General features: G+C 47.8%; 1 protein-coding gene across 2 annotated transcripts in view; it reads right to left on the bottom strand.

Moving 5' to 3' along the window:
• Nucleotides 1-23,429, bottom strand: part of IGDCC4 (immunoglobulin superfamily DCC subclass member 4) — an 89,746-nt gene that overhangs the window by 65,979 nt on the left and 338 nt on the right. The window lies entirely within an intron of this gene.

Here is a 23,429-nt window from a genome sequence, read left to right on the forward strand (position 1 = left end):
ACCCAAGACCATCGAAGTCACCAACCCATGGCTCATGTAACCCTGGAAACTCCAACCTAGTGAAGTATCCGCTGATTCCTAGAAAGGACTAACTGCTCTCAGTGCTCCTATACAAGCATCAGGTTTGCTCAGATATCTGTGCCTAGGGATGATGCCTTGCTGACAGGGACAAACACCACGCCAGCTCTCAAGATGGAGCTCATTCTCATTGAGATGTGTGTTATTCTGACATATCCCCTGCAAACAAATGGTCCAGAAAGATGAAACAAATCAATAGCAGTAATAATTTATTCATCGTGTTGAATTGTCTGTGGCAATTATAATGGTAAAGTGCTTGACTTTCACAAAGGTTAAGCCTTTGTATTTCTCCCCTCTGATTCCAGAAACGTTTCTGAAAGCAAATGAAGTCCAGAACAGGCTGAAATCTAGATTTGCTAAACTCAATCTTTTTCATGTCTTCTCCCCAGGGTGTCTCACAGAGCTGACAGCAGAACAGGCAGGGCTGTCCCCGAGTACAGGACTAACAGTGTAAGCCTCCCTTGCACTGAAGGATCGTTAAGGTGTCAAAGTGACTTCAGCACCAAAATCACCGAAAAGCTCTTCACAATCCCCACACTGTGACCCAGGGAGGGCTGAGCTGTTCCTGTGCCCTTCCCACCTGCTCCACACCAAGCACACCACACACCAAACCTGAGGCTTGGCTCTATAAACACCTCCAGGGCAGCCTCCACCTCCTGCCCTCATCTTGCCCTCCTCACAACTTCGGTGGGGAGCAGCTGAGGTTATCCCTGCTGAGGCTGCTGCAAGCACAGGATGTGTGGGGAACTCAGGACAGAGCCCTGGGTTTGCACTCAGAGATTTACAGTGTGGAGGCACATTAAAATTACAAGCTTGAACAAGCACACTGGAACAATAACACATCAGAGTCCTGTAATTGGGCCCTGAAATACACTTAGTGAAAAATACAGACCAGCTGCAATGTTGGAAATGTTCCTAATGCAATCCAAGGTAATTATTGGTAACAGACCATCAAACAAGTGCATTAATATGCTCTGATCAGAGAGAGAATCAGATGGACAGTCTGGCACAGCAGCTTGTACCTGCAAATTATGTAAATTATTGGAAAGAGCAAAGCCCCAAAGCCCTAGAAACACTAACACTAATGAAAGTTATTAAATGCTATTTTTGTTATCTGCTGGTGTTAACATCAGAAGGCCCATTTGCTGCAGTGACTGTAATTGTGCTGCTGAGCACTGGGCCGAGCTGAATAAGCCTGAGAGTTGCTGCTTTAGAGGACCAGGTCAGGCTCAAGTGACTGCCTTACATGTGCATGATTTCACGGACAACGTTTAAACACGTAACGACTTCCTGCATTTTTCACTGATGGTGGAAAGGAAACCCAGTCATTTTGCCTTTGTGAGATGCACAGGTTCCTCATTTTGCTTCATCACACATATATTTGATCTGCAAACAACACAGGAGTCTGAAACAAGATCTGTTATGTTACCTGGTTTTACACTTCAACTGTTTCAGTTTAGCATATTTTTAGGATATACTTTCATCTCTCCATGCCTGAGAAAACTAAAAGTATGCAGTATGATACAAGCTTCAGTGCTATCCCCCTTGAGAACAGTCACTTAAGCAGAAATCAATATTGCTAAATAAAATACACAAAGATCCTTCACCTGTAGGCTACAGTTAAAACTCTGAGTGTATTTTGTAGCTCTTTTCCCCTGGGTTAATGACTTTGGATATTCCAAAGATACAAACATAAACACATTAAAGTGAAAAATGTTCAGTTCCAACAGTGAATATTTTATCAGTCAAGTTCTCACCACCCAACAGAATTAAAAATAAAAAAAAGAAAAAGAAAAATCATCATACCCACTTTCAAGCCTTGTGAAAACTCAGTGCACAGAGGAATGAAACAGTGTCCCCCCTGCAGGTCTGAATCCAGCAGTCAAACTTCCCAACTAATAAATCCCATCCTCTCTATCAGACAATTCTTAAACCTTTAGAACTTCTAGATTAAAATTACAACGTAAAGCTCTGGAGCAAACAGACAGAGCTCCCCCGTCCCTCCCTGATTTCAAAGGGCTCCTGAAACTTGGGCTACACTTTATAATTTCCAAAGAAACACATCACATGTGATTTTACTTCCCTTTTATTCCACACTGCAAGATGGGCACAATTCCAGCTTTACTGGAGCACCCAGAGACTCCACTGAGAGTCAGAGCCACCTCCAGGGGATTCCATGGCCTGGCTGATTGTCCATCCTGTTTCCCAGCACATCAGGCATGTCACGTGTCACCAGGCACAGCAAGAATCACAGAATGGATTGGGTTGGAAAAGCTCTCCAAGATCATCAAATCCAACCCTTGGTCCAACTCCAGTCCCTTTACCAGATCATGGCACTCAGTGCCACGGCCAAGCTCAGCTGAAAAACCTCCAGGGATGGGGAATCCACCCCCTCTCTGGGCAGCCCATTCCAATGCCTGAGCACTCTCTGTGTAAAGAACTTTTTTCTGACCTCCAACTTCAATTTCCCCTGGCAGAGCTTGAGCCCCCCCTTGTCCTATTGCTGAGCACCTGGGAGAAGACAGCTCAGCAGCAAAGGAAAGAGGTAGAGTGTGCAACAGGAAAAGGACACAAGTCCTTTGACTCTGCCCCTGCTTGGGCATACAAGGCTTGTGCTGTGAGAGTCAGCCTGGCCCCAGAGCCCCAACCCACCCACCCTGGCCGGGTGCAGAGCAGGCAGGCAGTGCCAACAGCTGCTCTCATGTGTTTGCTGTCCTGGTCACGCTCCCAGCCCCGCACCAGGACTCACTGCTCCGTCTGCAGCCACACAGACACGGCCACTGTGGCTCCAGCCAGCGGGAAAACCACTGCACCTTCCCCTGCACAGGCTGCACTTCCAGTTGTCTTGCCCGTCACTAAAAGGAACTCACAACCTGCCGCTGAATGATGGACTGTAACCAATACAAACAGCCCTGAGATCCCCTGAAAAGGATGTGCAAGCACAGCCCAGCAGTGATTTCATGAGTGCAGGATCCCACAGACCAGAGCAGACCCAACTCTCCCGAGTATTTCCACTATTTACACCGAAATCAGAAAATTAAAATGATATTTTACGCTTAATGGTTCGAACAAGACCTGTGAAGTCCTTCTCCCGGTCCCATTTACAACACAAACGCCAATGACAGAGCAGCAGATGGTCAGAAACACTCCCCTAGAATATTCAGGCGATTCAACTTGAATCTGTGCCCAAATCATTTAACTTTAATGGATTCTTTCATTAACAACCAAAGAAAGGGAATATGGTTGCCAGGACATTAAAATCACTTTTTCAATTATACTGTTATAAAATCGAACAAATTAGCTGTAATTCTTAGCTGAGGCCTAAATGGAAGCCCGACTTTATGAAAGAAATGAAAATTGATTTGGATTAGTGGGCATCAAGGGCTTTTTAAAAATTAACAAGATTCTTATGACTTCATAGCATGGATGGATTAGCTGGAGGTTTCACTGCCCTGGGTTTGCTACCTGCCAAAGCATGGCAGCTGGTTTCACAGCGTTCGTTACAGCAGGTTTTAATTAGACTGGGGGGAGAGGACGCAAGGATTGAAGCTGGAAACAAAGTTCTAGAGAAGCTGGGTGGTGTCTGAATTCACCTTTTGGACCCAGCCCAGCAGGGTCTTGGCAAACCCCAGGGAAATCAGAGCCTCTGAGCTTTAGCAGGGTAAGCACTACAGCCTGCAGTGTTTAGCTTGGGGTGGTCTTGCTTGAAGATCAAGGCAAAACTGTACTGGATGCCTCACAAATGCAAAATAAAAATCAAGCCCAAGATACCTGCTGTACAGAGCACACAACTTTAATGGAGGTTATAAAAAAAAAAGGAAAAAATACACAGAAAAACACTCTCAACACACCCCAAACCCCCAGACCGGGCAAGGCTACAATGGGAGCAGAGGAAAGAGCAAGTCATAAAGGAAACAGGAGGTGTAACACTGGGCATCAGGATGCAAGTTCCCTACAACACAGAGCAAAGGGGTCACACTAGGAAGAAAAATGTCCTTTATACTCTGTAATACGAACTTAAATGAAAGAGACCTTCACTGAACACAACCTGCATTGATGCTACAGACCAGAAACCCTAAGAAGTACTTCAGAGAGCCATCCCCCTGCCAGGGAAGGGAGTGATTTGGAACTGCTGCCCAGAAAAAGAGAGACTGAAACCAAGCTGGAGACTTTTATACCTGCACTGGACAAATCCTTTTTTAATTTATTTATTCAAAAAGAGGGGGGAAAAAGCAGGCACTGCTGGACCCAACCTGCTTTGACCCCTGTTAGCCGGACGGGATGTTCCAGTGCTCAGGCTCCACCTGGAACATCCCTGGGATGAGGCACTGCTGAGAGCACCTGCCAGCTGGCACCACTGGCCCCTCACTAAGGTAAAGGCAGCAGAACATTTCAAAACCATTTTCATGAAATTGCAACACAAAGCACTTTAGATGACTCCCCTTTACGAGTCAGCATTTCATATTTAGTTATTTCTGCTCTTTACTGCGACACAGTGGGTGACAATTTGCATCAGTAAAAGCTGGATGAAAAAGTTAAATCTTTCTTTGGACAATCCTGAGTATTATTGCTCTGCCATAGTCATGCTGGTTTGTCACCCTGTATCTGGCTTTCAGATGTGCCACAGGGCAATGTTCTCCAATAAATCAAGAAGAGCTGTACCCTTTGAAAAGGCTTTGTATTGTAATCACTGTGGGTCTCCGTGTGCTTGTTAGCAGGTCTTATATTTAAGAAAACAGGAGAACACATTTAAATCCAGAACCTTTCAAGCTCCACATGTCTTCAAGTTCTTTTAATGATTTAAAAATCAGGGCACCCTCTGGTTTTCTATTATAACCAATGTCAAGATGTGGCCTAGCAGGGCAGCAACTGCACACACAGAACACGCACAACCAAGACCTTTATCTCTTCCAGGGCAGGGATCTGAAAAGCCTGGAGTTGGTAAGAAAGGACATCCCTGATGAGAGTGCCACTGACAGTGATCTGTTTGCCAGGCAAGGCAGAATGGGCTTCTCCAAACCAACGCTTTAGGCTGAGGGGGACTGTTACTCTTGCACCACTGCAATGGTACAGGAGCTGGCACACGTCAAATTAAGGTGCTTCTGCTGAATGGCAGCAAATGCCAGGGTGGGGAATGTCATTTCCAGCTAAAAGCATAAGAACTTCCTCACCCAAACTGCCTGACCCAACCAACCAGCACAGACAAACACCATCAACTGTACCTGTGAAATCTGGCCCCCAAATTCACACCACTCCCAGGCAGGAGCAGGCAAAGAACTGGCACTTCTCACCACACCAGCCCCTCTGTCCATCAACTGTGATTTAAAAGTACCTACAGGGACTTCTGAATATCCATTTGGACTTGTCTATGAGAAGAAGCTTATCATTATCATAATTATTAGTAACAATTATACAACTATTATATATGTTAATATATGTCAACAGAATAAGAATATTAATATATTCTCTACAGGGTATTCCACAGAATTAATGAGAACTCATAATGAGCCTACCCTCTCTGACATCTTGCTGATACTTATTTCTAAGGAAGCTGCTAAATTCCATGTGCATCTGCTCCAGCAGAGCAGTGGCTGGCAACTCCCTCCGTGCCCGTGGGTGCAAAGGACGGGAATGCTGATGATGGGGTTGGTGCCTCGCAGGGGTAGTGATGGCGGAGGGAGACTTGCCTTTACTCCTGTTACCTTTATTATCCACCTGGTTCCCTCTGCTGCAGGCAGCTCTGAGCAGCCAAGCCTCAAACCTCCCCAGCTCCTGCTGCATGAAAGCCAGTGAGTCATAGAATCATAGAACAGAATCACAGAATCGATTGGGTTGGAAAAGACCTCCGAGATCAGCAAGTCCAACCCTTGATCCAATCCCACTGTGATCACCAGCCCAGGGCACGGAGTGCACTGTGATCACAGTGGGGTTGGATCAAGACGTGGTGGATTCTCACTCAGTGCCACATCCATAGAATCACAGAATGGATTGTGTTGGAAAAGACCTCCGAGATCATCAAGTCCAACCCTTGGTCCAACTCCAGTCCCTTTACCAGATCATGGCACTCAGTGCCACGGCCAAGCTCAGCTGAAAAACCTCCAGGGATGGGGAATCCACCCCCTCTCTGGGCAGCCCATTCCAATGCCTGAGCACTCTCTCTGCAAAGAATTTTTTTCTGATCTCCAACTTCAATTTCCCCTGGCAGAGTTTGAGCCCATCGTGCCCCCTTGTCCTATTGCTGAGTGCCTGGGAGAAGAGACCAACCCCTACTTGGCCAGAACTTCCCTTCAGGGAGTTCCAGACAGTGCTGAGGTCCCATCTGAGCCTCCTCTTCTCCAGGCTGAACACCGCCAGCTCCCTCAGCCTCTCCCCACAGCACTTGTGCTCCAGTCCCTTCACCAGCTGTGTTGTCCCCACGAGCTCTTTGTCACTGGCACATCAATTCAAGCACATCACAGCGCTGTCCCCCTCTCCAATCCCACCTTCTCTCCAACACCCTCAAAGTCAATTCCAGCAATGCTGCTGCTCACAGCCCTGTTTGCCAGTGGTTCTGGCTGGCATACAGGGCTTCCCACCCTGGGACACCTTCCCAGCCAGCTCAGGTGCCAGGGAAAGGGAAATAAGCACTGGGAGAGAAACCACAGGGCAGTTCTACAGCCAGTGAAATGCACCCCCAGGCTACTCAGAGCCAGCCACAGTCACATAACCAGGGCCACACAAGGCAACTGCTGTGTTAATTTGCACCCTACCTCTTATACAAGCTGAGATTTGGGAACAAGAGGTAACTCATTTCAGCAGCAGACCCTAAAAGCCCTAATTCTCCAGTAGTGAAGTCAGCAGCAAAATTCCCACAGACAGAGCAGAGGATTTACCCCTGGAGAAGTCCAAAACAAAAGCAGCATCTGTGACTCACCCATGAGACCCACAGCCACAACAGTGTAAAAATTACATTCACATGGACCTGATGCTGCTCATGGAAAACAACTCTGGAGCCTTCCCGCTGGCAGACCCATCTCTGAGCAGCTTCTCCCCTCTTTTGTTCTTTACAGGGTATTTGCATGGAAACCAGAGACCTGTTTCTCAGCTGCTCATCTCCTCCTGCTGTCTGCCCTTCCCCAAGAGAAGACAGACTTTTCAGAGAGGCTGTTTTCATGCAAATAGCCCCGAATGACAGAAGAACAGAGCACCTCCCAGAGCCGGGGTGCCAGTTACCATGCCAGGGATACCTCATGTGCATAGAAAGCATCACACCCTTTAGGTGATAAAGGTTCCATTACATGGGAAGAGTTCACTGGGAGACTTTCAGAGCATCTTCCATGGAAAGCAAGTTTCTTTCTTCACAATCATGTTGAGAAGGTCCAGTTGTGTAGGATTCAAAATCACCCACTAGCCAGGAAAAGCCCCCACAGCCTGTGGTACCCCCACACCCAGCACTGACATGTGGCACCATCAATACCAGACTCAGACTCTTTCAAAAAAACCAGCTCAACAGTTAGAGGAGGTTCCAGTTCTACTCTGGCCCAATATTCCTGTAATTTTTGCTCTTTTATAAGCACGTTACTGTTGTTGCAGTGGGTTGGTCCTGTGGAAGGTCCAAGGGAAGGGGGAGGCTGACAGTGACCTGCTCCGTGTATCTAACTCGGAGTGTGAGCCAGACAGCGCTGTCAAAGGGCAAAGAATACACTCTGGAAACAAAACCTCTTTGTTCCTCTAATTTTGTTCCAGTTAAGTCAGTTCAGCTGTTCCATATAACCAGTCAAAAACATTCAGCATTTCCCAAAGTATTTTAAGACTTCAAAGTTGTAGGTTTTATTTTGACAGTTTTAAAGTGCATAGCTTTTTTTTCTTTACAGATTTTTTTTTGCATTAAAAATAAGGCTGTTTAATAAATTAAGCTTTACAACAACCACTGCCTCTCTGCTTTTATCATGGCTTCAATTAAAATATTGTTTCTCGAAGACAGCTAACAGCTTCTGAGAAAAAAAAAAGAGGGTGTTTCACTGAGAATGTTTTCAATAGACTCAATTTGTTAAAACTTGTGATTAAAACCAAATTCCAAGTAGGGCAGGCTCCAAACCAGGGATGCTTTAAAATTGCTGATCTGGATTCTAAACTTCTCAGTCTTAAAAAAACCAGTCACCCAAAAAGTAAACCCTCTAACACTCAGCAATGAGGAAAATGTAGGAAAAAGTGACCTCTCCAACACTCAGTGATGAGGAAAATGTAGGAAAAACACTATTTAGAGCAGTGCCTGACAGCTCGGCGGAGACAGGAGCTGATCAGGAGCAGGCTGTTCCAGAACAAAACCTTTCTGCATAACCCAGGCAACAGATCTGACCTTTTCATCTACAGAAAACAGCTCACCACTGAACTCATTACTGTGGCAGATCTGCCTCTCCAAACTGGGGTTTTTTTCACAGTCTCAGGGCCAAACCTGATTGCCTCCTGTCAGGAAAGTGCTGGAACAGCTCAGGGACAAGACCTGTGCTGAAACCAAACCTGCCTGAGCTCTCCCTGAGTAACCTGAGCTTCCCACACCCGCGCTGACATTGTCACCACTGAACGGCAGCCAGCGAAGACTCGTGTCTCCGAAAGCAAACAAAAGAGGGCTATAAAAACTAATTAGCTGTTTGTGCTCACTGCTGCTCTTCTCTGCAGAGCTGTGACCACAGCGAGGACATTCTGGGGGCTTCTCACCAGCAGCTCTGGGCTTGGCCAGCTCCGCGGTGCCAGCAGCAAAGGCCCCAGTCCCACAGCTCTGAGGTCAAAGCTCCACTCGTGCGGTTCACAGTACAGCCCACAGCCAGCTGTGTCAGCACAACTGAGAAAGCAGGATCAGGCAGCCGTGGGGACGAAGCTTTTAAGCCTGTGATGCTGCCAAATGCTTCGTATCACAACCCTGCCTATTTGCATTTCTGCCTTGGGCCCCATCTGTAGCTTCCCATCCATGTAAAAGCTGTCCCCAGGGAGAAGGAAGGCTACTGTCCATTTGTTCAGCACATCTCAAGTGCATCCAGCCCCAAATGAAGGAGGTGGAGAACCTCTTTTCCATGCAATTCTGATTCTCTTGTTGTGTGGGGGCAGGGAAGACCAGAAATGGAAATTGCTGGTCCAGCAGCTCCGATCAGTCAGTGCCAGGCACCAGTGTGGATCTCAAGTCCTGGCTCCCAGCTCCCAGATTTCCCAGCTTTTCCAGCTCCCAGCCCTCCATGCCAGCACCACATCCTTTAATCAGCAACACACACTTAATTCTCTCCTCAACTTCCACTTCAGACCAAAGGTCCTACAAAGTAGGTCTCCAAATGCTCTATCTGTGAAATCACTTAGCAATAATACACAGGAATTAAATATCTTTAAAATGTGGTTACATCCTGTTCCCCAAGACTTAATGGGTCTTATTTTTAGCCAGGAATAACCTGAAAACCAGCAGAGACACACTGCAGTACTGAAACTATGTCACTGTAAAGCTATTTCATTACAAGCCACAGCTCTCTTTGCAAAGATAATTTCTTCTAAGAGGCCAGTTACGCTGGTACAAGGTTCTCCAGCAGGGATATGTGTAGGTGTAACAGCCCAGCCCCAGGGCTCTGACCCAATAATATAATCCAGTGCCTCACAGTAGGGCAGCCAGAAATGAGCCCAATGTCCCAGGCAGAAGTTGAGACCAGGAGACAGAAGCCAATGAGCACAGGAGATGAGTCCCTTTCAAGACACGTGTATCAGCAGAGGTCACTGCAATGACTCGGAGCTGGAGGAGGGCCAGGGCACTGTGGTGCATCTGTCAGGGATCCCACCCAGGCTCCAGGCGGGAATCCTCACACACATGTGAAGGGCAAGGCTGGAGGAAGCAGGAGCTCCTGCTGAGACCACCCAAACTGCCATGTCTCTCACTACCTGCAGTGAAAACGTGCCCAGCACAGCTGGCAGAGCTGCAGAGCGAGCACAGACCATCCTCAAGAAGCATTCTCACCATCAGCAACACCTGGAGCAGACAGGCAAAGGAAGACGGGGCAAGGCCAGGCATATGGCACCTCAAATCGCTTAAGCCCCTTGTGAGCAGCTGTGGAAAGCAAACATGGAGCTCAACAGGATCCAGACATGACAGTGCCAGGCACTGCAAAAACATTCCTGCTCATGCCCAGGGATTTGAAGAATTCAGCAGCACCCACAGCACTCATTCCCAAAGTCCCTGGCCTGAACACTGCACTCTGACTGCCTGGGAGTCCCACAGGGCTCATGAGCTCAGGCAGGGCTGAGGAGAGGGACTGACACAGCCCCCACCCACCCAACCACCCACCTGTGATTCTGGGGAGAACTGTATCACTTCCTTACTCCCTTTGGAGAGAAAACGAGTCACAGAGACACTCCAAGCAAATGCTGGGGGAGTGAGACCTTGTCTAAGTCAGGAGAGCAGTGTGCGACTCCATTGGCTCTCGGGCTCTAAAGAGAAACTGCATTGCTTTTCTGGATGCTGCTCCTCCCCACATGATCCTGGACCAAAGCTGGAGTTAGGAACACCCATACAGTCCTTATCTCCTTCATTAAGAGAATAGAAGAATATAAAGTTGGCTGCGTTATCTCCCACCAGCCCAAACCACTCCTATTTGTTACAGAATAATAAAGCCATCAGTACTGAGCAATCACACCATTACACTGTTGTTTTACATGTCTGTAATTTAACAGTTCCTCAATGTTTGCTTTAGGAAATCTTTTCTTGAAAGGTCTATAAAATTATGAACTCTAGCTCTAGTTTGAAAACATAAGCACGAGCAGGGATTTCTGTTCCCTCATAAATCACATTCCCCTGTCAGTAAACACCAGCTTATACGAAACATCTTTTGTTTATTGAAAGTAAATGGCATGTGGACATTTTAAACAAAGAGAAGGTGGGAGGCGGAGGGGACAGACAGATTATGTTTTCCACTTTCATTTTGCCTTGTGTCTAAACAAACAGTTCTTAACAGCTTTGTTTTCCAAACCAACTTTCTCCCAGCTGCTATCTGGAACCACAGAGAGGGAAAGCAATGCTCAAATGTGCAAGGATTGCTTGACTTTGCACACTGGGTTTACTCAGCAATCAGCGTTCTGGATGCACAAGCCACAGGGAGGGTTACCGGGAGCAAGAATAGCCTTGCAGAGACTGGTTGGCTTCACAACAGATCAGTGCTGGGAGGGTTCACTCAGACCCCTCAAACCACAGCAGGGGCAACCTGCATTTTGCCAAGATTTTGTGACAGCTCCTGTGCCACAGGAGCCAAGCCATGTATTTCCACCCAGCCACAACCACACAGACACTTGGGAAATGACTGAACCAACAGCTTGGGGAGAAGGCAGCAAAACCAGCTCTTACAGACCCCTCAGGGACCTGTAGCACCTGAAAACAAACCACTGTCCTCGATCCTTTTTGGCCATGGCTGTGTCTGTTTCCATAAGGTGCAGGCAGCAGAGAGATACTGACACAAAAAGACCCAAGAAACTACACCAGGGGAGAGCACACTCTAATGTTTCTGAATTTTTCATCATCTTCAAGATCAAAGACCTTAATCATCAAAGATCCCTCTCATTCCTCCGCCTTCAACTGATGATCAAGGCACCACATATTCCCACACTCCTTCTCCTTGCCTTCTTGTTACACACAGTTTAGTGTAACTTAGACCACACCTGCCTCAGAAGTTCATCACCTGCAAGAGATGTGGCAACACTTTGCTAAAGTTTCAGGGTGCAAATAGCTACAGTTAATGACAGAGTTGTTTAACTCAAATAGCAGAGGATTCTCTGTATCCATGCATAAATAGAGAGATGTGCCTCCAGGAGAGACTCAGATATGATGTGCAAACACACAGCTCTATCACAGCCCTCACGCCCCACTACAACTCCCTGTATTTGACCCACCACCTTTTTAATTACCACAGAGGACCCCAAACTATGGCACAACCAAAGAGGCCCCCCCCAGATGATGTTTAGCCAAATGGCAGATTCTACACAACATCAATCTGCTTTTACAGTCCTGACAAAGAAATAACCCAGCCTTGGATGCTGGACCTTCACAAACCAAAAGAGGCATTTGCAGGGCCATGGGTGGAGTCCAGAACATGGTACCTTCCCACATCACACTGAGCCCATCCAGGTCTTGCAGGAAAGCACCTGCACAGCTGGGAATGTGCAGGAAGTCCCAGCCAGCCTGTGCTGTGGGAAGCAAACCCTCTATACCAGCCTTTTCATGAAGCCTTTTCCTCCCACTGCTGTACAGCTGCCACAATAGCAAAATCTCCCTGACAGCACATGGATTTTACTGCTACTCACAGCACAAATGAGATAATTAGGTCAGAAATCTTCAAAGCTCTGCCACTGCTGTGGGTAATGAGATTCTGCAGTTCACCTGAAAATAAAAATGGAAGGAGGAGGGCAGGTAAAGCTCCTTCACCAACAGCCTGAGGTCTGTCTGTGAAGCCACCCAGCAAACAGCTTAGTCCAGCTGCCACCAAGAGGTCCTTCTGAGCAGCTGGGAAGTCCATGTGTAAATACAACTCCTATAAATTAGGAGCATTCATATGGGAAAACCAGAGGCACAACATATTTGTCAGTAAAACACAAGGTACAAGCAGTCAAACTACCATGTTTTACTCAGTGACAGCCCTTTCATCTTGCCATGTGCTGGCTTTCTCCTCACAGAAAGGGACCAGAACACATCTCTGTTCTTCCCTGAAATGTTGTCTTCAAAGAAAAAGGGCAAAAACTCTTCTGCAAGGGGTGTCACTTTGGTGACATCCCAAGACACACGCACTCCTCAGACCAAGCTGAAAGTTTTCACAACAAACAAAATCCCCTGCCATGTATTTAGAACCATTTATTGTACGTTTCTGTTTATTTAAAGTTAAGCAAAGAGACTCCCTTGTTTGTTCACATTTCCTTGATAGGCTGGGGTTCAAGTCTGGAAAGTCTCTTCAAGGCAGGGTGTAAAGTGCCATAATGCAGAGTAGATAACGTCAAGAACAGCTCTGGTTTCAATCGTACCAGGTATCCAAGAAAATACACACACAGACCCTGTCCCTGCTCCTTGTGCTTTCCAGCTCTCTCCAGCCAACCTGTCCCACAGAGCTCCTGCAGCAAGGCTGGGCTGTGCAACGTGTCACTCTGAGAAGACAGGAACCAACTCTCCCATCCTGAATTGCTCTATCCCCAAGAAGACAAGTCAGGCTCATCAAACTCTTGCCAACTCTCCTACATTTCCCAGGTAATTGCATAAACCATGAATTAATGAGAAATAATGAGCCAGCACACAGGGGAAGAGAAGACAATTCAGAAGAGCAATAAAGAGAACTAATGGGCAAGTATGTTTTAATAGCTCAGTGCAGACGGCTGTCACTGTAAGCCCACATCACCCCAGGAGAGGTGACATCCTCTGGGGGGACACAAGGACACACATACCACCCACAGAGCACAGAACAACAGGGAAAGGTGAGGGGGGCTTGGGCCAGGAGTCAATCCAGACAAAGCACCAGCCTGTCCAAGCACAGTCCATCCATTGCAGGGGCACAAACCCCTCCGTGGCCTCACTGCCTGGCCTGCAGTGTCTGACATCAGTTCCCCCACGGGTGTGGACCACCCCTGGCTTTATCCAGCCATGCTCTGCACCCTTCTGTTATCACCTCACCCCCACAGGTACCTTATCAATGCAGCCAGCCAGCCTTGCTTGGACAATGGCAGATAAGAGAGTAGGTTTGATGCAGAAAATAATAAAAAAGGAGGTGCTGTTTCATCAAAGGAGCACCCACAGACACACAATTCACTGATCTTACCAAGGATCTGACCACCTTGGGACTTTGATCCTCCTGGCCTAACTTCTAACCTAGCCCAGTTTTAAAAGACAGTGTCTGATTGTGATCTGCAAACTCAGTTATCACTGAAAATGCAAAGTGAGCTTTACAGCTCAGGGATCTTGTTAGAAAACAGCAACATGATGCCCGTATCTGTGGCTACAGGGGTGCACATGAAGGGGAAAGAAAACAAGGAGCAGTGCCACCTTTGGAACATGGTCTGAACTGAGAGTCAGAAAGGGTGGGAATCTGCCCTCCCACTTCCAAACTTAAACTCACATCTATCATAGCAGCAGGGGGAAAATACATTTCATAGCCTGCTTCAAAAATCCCTCACACCTACTTGGCAGTTTAACTTTCCACAGCGCATTCACCCACTGTCAGCGCAAGTTTCTCTTCAGAGCACATAAATCTTTCCTTTTCCAAAGCTGCAGCCAGCTGAAACCTGACAGTTTGAGGACAAAGCAGTAAAAGGCCTGGGTCTGCTTCCAAATGGTGAAGGACACGCTTTGGATGCACAGTATCTGGGCAGCAGAATTCCTGTGGGGACTGTCACACCACCTCGGGGCCCTCCTGGATCAAGAGGGGTCCAGGCTTGGGTGTGATGCTGCTTTTCCCTGCCTGTCTCTGGACTCCTCCTTATTTCACCAAAACACAACTATGAATAACACCTGGATTTACACTGAGATTTCAGCAAAAACACCTCAGAGCACCCACTTCTCTCCGCAGCAAGGAGAGTTTTGCCTTTGTGCATCCACCTGCTACATGAGCACTATAGATGTTGCTGCTCTGGACCAAGGAATCCAACCTAATTTATTACTGAAACCAGATTTATTTCCATTAATCTAGACTAATTACTGCTGCTCCTCTTTTAATGAGGTCTGTTATGCTTCAGCATGTAACACCAGCACAGGAGAAATCCTCATCTTCATAACCAGGCAATTTTGAGCCTCTTTGAACAGCTCCAGTGTAAGAAGCAAATTATGAGGATGATGCCTCTTCCAGAGAGCCCTTCATTTCAGAGAAGGCTGTGTGATCATTCTCACGTTCAGGTCAGCAACAGCCTTGCAAAATCTCCTTTATCCAACTTTTACTACTGTTGAGCAGGGATTAACATTAATTGAGCCCAGCCCGCATTAGCCAAGGATTATTTGTTAGTCACCAGCCTATAATCACTGGTGTTTTCCAGCAGACCTTCACACTGCTCAGATAGCTTGCAGGATAATCCAAGTCACATTTTAATGAAATCTACATAAAACACAAATCACAACGTTGGCTTCCCCCTTCCCAAACATACAGTTAGTTCGGCTTAGAAAATGCCACAAAAATTAATTCTGTCAGATTTCTATTCTTATAAATTTCTGATGAGAAGAAAATATTCCCTGTGAGAGCAGCATTTTTCTAAACCTCACAAACTTTAAAACACACAAACCAACATGCAGGAATTTTCCTTTACAGACCTGCACATACCAACTTTAGCCTTTTTATTTAGAATTTATATGGAAGTTACACACATGTGCCCCATCCTGATGCTTCCTCTGGTTTCCTCCATGTGAGAGTCCTCCTGCAACACCCAAAATCTGCCTCAGCAACAGCTCAGCTGCTCAGCAAAGAGACACTCTCAGAGCTTGAAGGTTTCTTTACTTTTCCCTCTGCTTGGCTCTGATCCCTCTGCTTCTGGAAATCCACACCCAGCACGTGTTGTCCGAGCTGAACAGCAGCTCTGCACCGAGCTGTGGGGGCACAGGTGCCCCCAGGGATCTTCCAGATCCAAGGAGTCAGGCTCTGAATTGGAATAGTGAGAGATTTCCCCAGCTGAGCAAACACCCCACTGCTGGGAAAAGCAGGGCTTAATTGTCAGCTACAGAAGGCTGAGATTAGGGATGGAGAACAGGTGAAGAACTCGAGGACATGCACGTACTTGGCTTAGTAAGGAGCAGGTTACCAGGAAATGTGGTCAGTTACCCACCCTCACAGGGAGGCTTCTCATATCTGCCTTCACATACCCCTGTAAAGTCCAGCCAGGTAAACTCACTCTGAAGGTGCCCATCGCTGAGCAGGAACACCAAATCAGCTTCCTGAGAGGCTGAGATGGACAAGGGAACGTTTGAGTCAGAAATGGATGTTGCTTTTTAAGAGATGGTCTTGTTCAAGCACAGCCATCAAACCTGGAACGAGAAACATCCTCAGCTTCCCACAGCACATACGAAGGCAGCACAGCCTCACTCACCCTAAACTACACAAGCACCTTGTCTGGTGTGAAAAACAAAGAGTGAGAATTATCTGACAGCTCAGCCTCGTGCCTGGATGCTGAAGTGTTGCTGAAGCCTTTCACCCTTCACTTAACTCCTCTGCTCTAAACAGCAAATCCTGGCAGCAGCCACAAGCGCCGAGTAAATGGGAAGCTCTTCTGTGCCAGCAGCTGGGAGAAACTTCCCTCTCTCCCCACTCTGCACATAAAGAAAACCCCACAATAGCACTTGTGGTAATGCTGCCAGGCAGATTTTCCTCTGACAGACTCTTGAGGAAAGCCTCCAGATATGAAGCCTGCTCCTAAGGACCCTCTTCAAGCGGGTGACATTTGACTTCGGGAACGTATGGCTCATCTTCTCGGGGAAAGGTTCCCTTTGTTTTCAGTAAAGAGGAAAGGAGCACGAAGGAGAAGAAGGAAAAGTTGCATTTACTGTGACCTAGGGAACACAGAACTAAGTAATTTTGATCAATATTTTGATTTCTCTGACAAAAGCTGCAATCAGCACTGACATAAACAACTGCTTAGCAGGCTGGGGGGGCAGGAGGGGTAAATCAAACCAGAGTTTCAAGATACTCATCTTTCCATCACAATTGCCACCAATGACAGTAATTTACATGGGTAATAGGCAGTATTATGTTTACAAAATCATTCTTGGGAGGGAGAATCCAAACAATTTTTGCCAACTCAGCAAAGGAGCTGGTGTTGGATCAGGTGTTGGGATTCTTCTCCCCCTTTTATCATATCTGATGCACTTTGCCAAGATGCCTTGCTGTGGAACAACACACTGTGCCTTCATAAGCACCTTCACAAGCCACACAGACCTGAGGAGCACAGGGTCACCCTGCTGTGACCGCCTGAATTCTCCAACACCAGCGCGGCCTGAGCCTCCAGGACACGGGGAAATATCTGTCAAGTGGGAAACAACAGAGCCCCAGCTCCACCACCCCATGCCATGCTTAGCACCCTCTGCTGAAGAGAACACCAAACAAGCCCCAGCACCTCGCACACAACCCTTATCTCCCACACAGGGGCAGGTCCCATCCCCAAACCACGTGCTAAACCCCCTGACATCAGTCTGAACATCTGCTAATTCTCTGCCCTCCCCAGTCCTTGTTTTGCTTTTTCTTTTCTTTCTTTTTTTTGACCATGCAAAGCTCCCTGTCTCTTACAAGCTCTCTCCAGGCTTTGCCAGGAATCACACAGAAAAGTGGGACTGGCAGGGTACAGAAATGGGCTGCAAGTGGCCCAGTCCCTCTGGACCAACGTGGTAAAAAGGACTATGGCAATGATTCCTCTAAAGCAGCACTGGTATTTCCACTGGTAAGAGCACATCACCTCGGCACCACAAGGAGCACAGTGGGGATTTTCACCAGACTGAGTCAAAAAAGACACAAAAAAGGGACAAAGATTTTAAAAAAGAACACAAAAGCTTTCTCAGTTGCAAAAACAAACAAATATTGCAATAACAAATAAATAGTAAAAAATAAATCAGTGAATACTTGACTAGTATTCTTATAAAATCTGGGAAAATTCCACTCTTTTCTGGAAAATGCCCACACCCACTCTGCAGTCATATCCAACAGGCAGCCAAGAGCCACAGTGAGGACAGTCTTGCCTTAAGTGCAAAACTTGATGCAATTTTAAAACCTGTAAGCACTGATGGTGCTTCTGAACAAGAGGATGTATCAAAGCCCGGGGTGCACGAACAGCCAAGTTTTGCCAGAACCCTCAGGGTATTCACAGCAGGGCATGGGAAATCCATCCCATTAAGTAATGACCTTTGGGCCTCACCAATTACCTGGATCATCTATTGACAGTCAATTTAGAAACGATCAAGGATGGTCATCTCCCAGCACGGACAGGGAAACAGAGAGCAGGACCTGATCACATCCCTGCTGCCAGCCCGGCATCCCTTCGGCATCCCACGTTTCTCCACCTCTCTCCAAATTCCGCCATCCCAGCACCATTTTAGCTGTTTAATTTCCCAAAGTCTTGCATTTAACAAGGTGCTAAGCCATCCCAACTCCAAAAGGAATGTGGTTCAAAGACCTAAGCAGGAAATGAGGGCAGGGAAGTCACTCACAAGGGAAATGGCCAAGCAGGCTGCACAAATACAACAGTTCACACACTGGATTTTAATTCTCACACCGATTTGGGCTGAGACCAAGCCTTGGGGACGCTCACATTTCATTAATACACCTTTAATATTAACGACTTGTCCTCAAGAAATCCATGAGCAATATGGAAAAAAAATTAAAATATGAAAAAACAAGAAAGGATGGAATAAACCAGCTTATTCAATAGCTCAGCTGAATTTAATGCAGCAGTAACAGGCAATTGCGTTTAAAATGCTGATAAAGATTTTTAAATTATTTCAGAACATCTGATACTAAAGTTTCCCTGGAATACAGTAATTGCTTATCATAACTACCACAAAGCATGTTTATTACCCAGAGAGATAAGACACGGCAGCTGCTGGACTTCTCAGATAAAGCAGGGCTGTGTCACAGCCGCAGGATCCCATGGATTAGGAGCAGGAGAGGATCTGGCTCAAACACAGACACCAAAGGGCATCAGTGACATGAACGAAACACATCCCGGGGAGAAGCTCCACGACCTACACACTCAGGAGTGTCCCGACACCTGCAAACGGGACAGCGTTGGATGTTCTCAGACCTGGCTGGGTCCTCCCAGGGAATCTCTCTCTCAGCAGCTGCCATTCCTGCAGGCATTCACCTTCCTGCAAGGAACACCGATCAGCTCGTCCTCTCCCTGGAAGGCTCCGTGACTCTTATGCATTAGGAAACTCAATCGTGTTTCAAGGATGACTTCAGCATATGAAAGTTACTAAAACTAGAAGCTGGTTAGACTTTCTCCCCACATCTGGTGGGGTGTTCAGCAGCTCTGTAAGGGCTGTGTGAAAGCACAGCTCGATCCTGCTTTCTGTGAAGGTGGCAGACTCAGCTTCAGCAACTGTGGATCCTCTCACCAACAAGCTGTTAAGTCAGGAAAGCACGAGCAGAACTTGGAGGTCACTTACCCATGGGATTTAATAAATGCAAGCAGGGTACTTAGAGTGGTGATGCTCTTTGTTTATACACAGTGCAACAGCAACTCCTGCCCAGCAGGAACAAACGGGGAAACTGAGGCAGAGACAGCGAGTGGCCAACACAAAGGCAATGGAAAGAGCCAAAGTCACAGCAGCTCCAAGTCCTGTGTTTGGAAAGTGCTTTCCCAAGAAGAGAGGAAAGCAAAAGAGTCCCCAAGCCTTATGTGAATGCTGGTGCAATCACAAAACAACAGCATGTTTTACAGCAGAAAAGACTACAAAAATAAGCAAGAGTATACAGGACTTGAGAGTGTCATTTCCTGCAGCTTTGTGTCTTGTGAGTGGATTGCCCTGTCCCACCCACAGCAGGTGCACAACCTGCTCAAAGCTCTACCTGCAGCTGAGGCACTTCGGGTTCCTTCCCAGGTTGGTTTGCTGGTGCCTCTCCTTCAGTCCATGCACAAACTGCATCTCTCTCCTCTACTTGGTCACTTATTTGCAAAATCTCTGATTTCTCTACATTCAAACCAGCTATGACTGACCAGCAGGCCCAGGAGAGGGAGATGGACAGACAACCAGATGGCATGACCACACCTCTGTTCCTTCAAAAACCAGATTAAAATTACTGGAGACAAGTGAGTCCAATTCTCCAGAAAGTAACAAAATTGCACCAGAGTTGATTTTGGCCCAACATGCACTTGGCAAATACTGATAACAGGGATTTACCATATCCCCTCCAGTATTACAGCTGACTATAAAACAAACATTTGCTTCCTACTGATAACAAAATGACTACGATCACTCAGGGTTTGTAAAGGTTAGGGCTCCTCTGTCACCCAAGGCAGGCCTGTAAATCCCAGTGTCCAAGCAAAAATCCCCTGTGTGCTACACTGGCCTCAGTTTTCCCTCAGGTACCCGCTCACCTCATGCACAGATACAGTTTGGGATGGATTCCAGCAACAAATTACAATCAGATTAAATATTAATTCCCATCTTAATTATATAACCATGACTAGGCTTAATGGCCTTGCAGCCATTTAAACAGGAGAGGAGCGTGTAAATGGTGCAAGCAACATCTTTTATGCTGCTAATGCCCAGATTGGTTCACAGACACCTGGATACTTTCCCTGGGAGAACAGCCAGCCCTTGGGAAAGCAGTTCTGAGGGAGGTAAAAATTCAAATCATCTGGCAAGCAATATGGTATCAGGAGTCAGAAATCCATGGGACAACACAGCACCCTGACCTTGGGACAGCTGCACACTGGAGTGACAAAGATCACGCACGTGCTCAATACTTAATGATGGATTTCATCCTCAGTGATGGATTTCATCCTCTCGACACCTCTGACAGACAGAAGCAACTCTACACTTGTCTAAAAGTTGGCCATGAGGATCCCAGAGCAGGGGAAGCAACTGGCCCAGGGTCACAGTGGGCACTCAGGTGAGATGTCCTGTGTGCAACCCCCAGCCCACCCCAGCTGTTCCCAAAGTCATGTGGCCCCAGTGACCCAGTGCAGGGACTGGTGCTGCCCCACAGAGCTTCCTCCAGCTCCAAACCAGGCTGCACACAGGGAGAATCGTCTCCCTACGCCCCCAGGGAAAGGCAGATTGCCAAATACTTTATTTTCCAATTCTTACTTGCACCCGAGGTGGCTCATGCACCACCAGCAGGCACCCACCCCTCTGGGGCCCCTGCAGCACATCAAACCTGCTCCAGCTGCTGGGAGAAACTGCTGCAAAGGAGGGGGGAGATGCCTCAAAACGAGCAGGTTCTGCTTGACTTTGGACTTCCAGTGAGGGAAAGGAGAGGGCATAAAAAACAACCAAGAAGGAAAAAGCTAGGGAAAAGAAAACCAGAACCAAGCATGAGCTGTTTCTCCTTCAGGCTCACGCACCAGAAGAGAAACAGTGAAACGATAACAGAAACATTCCCCTTCGGAGCAGCCCTGCCTGGCTTGGAGACTGCCTGTCACGACAGCCACGGCATAGCGACAGCGAGCTCTGGGGCGAGGAACCTGCCCCTGGGAACGGGACACGCAATCCCTCGCTGTGCACACGAGGTTTGGCACTGTCAGCTGTAGGAAACATCCCCTCCCTGCACCGCCCGAACCACAGACCGGTCACAGCGCAGCGCCACAGGCATAGAGCTGGTGGAGTCACAGGCAGGTGACATCCTGAGAAGCACAGGCAGCGATTCCCAAACAATGGGAACGCCGACTTCCCCGGCACAGGCACTCAGGGCAGGCAACGGGGTCACACTGCCAAGGCAAACGCAACAGGAAGGATAAAACAAATCACAATTCAAGTGAGGTGATGTCGAGAAAGGAAATCTGTTCTATTGCAAGAAGACTGAACCACAAACCCGAACAACACAAACCCAGATGGATTTCAGCTGATCCCTCAGATGGAAAGCTCAGCCCACTTCCCATCAACACGTTCCCTGTGGAGAGCCCCAAGGAATGGAAGCAGCACAACCTCCTTGCCGGAGTCAACCGAAGAGGTGGTGTTTTGTGGTTGCTTTTTTCCCTTAAATCCTTTACTGCTACTACAGGGAAAACAGGCTTAGTCAGACAGCAGAAGGCTTTCAGAAACACTGATCACATCCCCAGCAAGTGTACACAGCCACTGCTTCCATCAAGTCCAGAGAGGGGGAAGGTTTCCACTCTACTTTTCTCTTAGGCACTCCGTAGCCAGCGAGGCTTGAACTTTGGATCAAAACACATGGGCTTTGGGATCAAACGCAGACCTTCCCAAAACCATTTCAACCCTCTGCCAAATTAATTTCAGATTGAAACAAGTCCATGTTTTTATTCTCAGAATCAAACCCACCTGTTGGAAAGCACATCTGCATGTACCAAACTGCACGTCCAGGGACTGCATGGAGGCACTCCCTGCCTTCCTACACAAGATGTGGCCCATTGTTAGAAAACAAACAGAAACAATTGTCACTAGTTGCTTAATTGCTTGCAAAAAACATCGAGAAGCCACAACTGTAAATTCCCGCAAAACATTTTAAGTTTTCTCGCTCAAGTGGGTTTGGAAAAACAACATCCACTCCATCACCTCTATTTTTTCTGATTCTTTTAGAGATTATTGTTCTGTTACAAGCCTCAGGATGCACTTGGCTGTTTGCTCAAACACATGGGAGATGCAGCTCCCACCCAGCCCAGCTCACCCGCTGCTGGTGGGGTCACAGCCTGCCATCCACCCAGGAAAACCCACCGGCACTGGGGACAACAGGCCATTGACATGGACCATTATTCACTTCTACCACAGCACCTATGTCAAATCACAACCTACCCCTCTTACAAGAGGTTCACAGAGTTCTGAAGGAAAAGAAAGAAAAGAAAAACAACCCTGCAGCCATGCACGTGCTGTTATTATGCTCTGCCGAACCCAAATGCATCATAAAAGGAATAAAAATGTACAACGACACAGGGATGGCTCCTCCACCGCAGCACTCCACTTAGGATGGATTTTAAAGGAGAGCAAGTCCACAGCTCACGTTTTCCAGAGTGGCTCTGCCAGCCTACACCTTTCCAACCCCTTAAAAGCACTCAGGGAATGAATCCTGCACACCAAGGTCCAGCGTTTGAACGGCCCTGGTTGCAAACTTCGACGGCAACAGCAGAAAGTCCCCAGCGTGGCCAGGGGGAAACGTGTACGTGTGTCCTCGCACGGGGCGTTTGCGTAACCATTGCACAACTCGGGCATGAGGAGCGTGGCTATTCCTGGGTCACTCCCTTGACCAGCGGGACATCTGTCCAGACACACGTGCCGTGCCACCAGCAGCAAAGCGAGGGGCAGCGAGGGCCTCCATCGTGTCCCTGCCGGACACCTGGGCCTGCTCCGGGCCATGCTATGCCGGACAAGCGCTTCGTGTCCGGCCAGCCTGGCACGGCCACTGTCCCTCCGGACAGAACCTGCCGCTGGCCCGGCACAGGCTGGGGATGCTGCTGGTGCACTGTCCCCCACAGCACAGCCACTGAGGGGGCCCTGTGGGGAGTGTCACCTGCACAGTGTGAGGGTGTCACCCCCGGGTCACCCTCCAAAGGTGACCCCAAAGAAGGCACCGTGCAGGCACGGCTGAGGCCACACACCCGACCCGGGAGGGAAAAAGGGGATGGGGCGAGGGGGGGGAATGGCCACGGAGGGACGGGACGGCCACTGAAGGGGGGAATGGGCGATTAGGGGGGAAAGGGCTATTAGGGGGGAATGGCCACTAAGGGGG

The sequence above is a fragment of the Pithys albifrons genome, chromosome 13, assembly GCF_047495875.1.
Source record: "Pithys albifrons albifrons isolate INPA30051 chromosome 13, PitAlb_v1, whole genome shotgun sequence".
NCBI classification, from domain to species: Eukaryota; Metazoa; Chordata; class Aves; order Passeriformes; family Thamnophilidae; genus Pithys; species Pithys albifrons.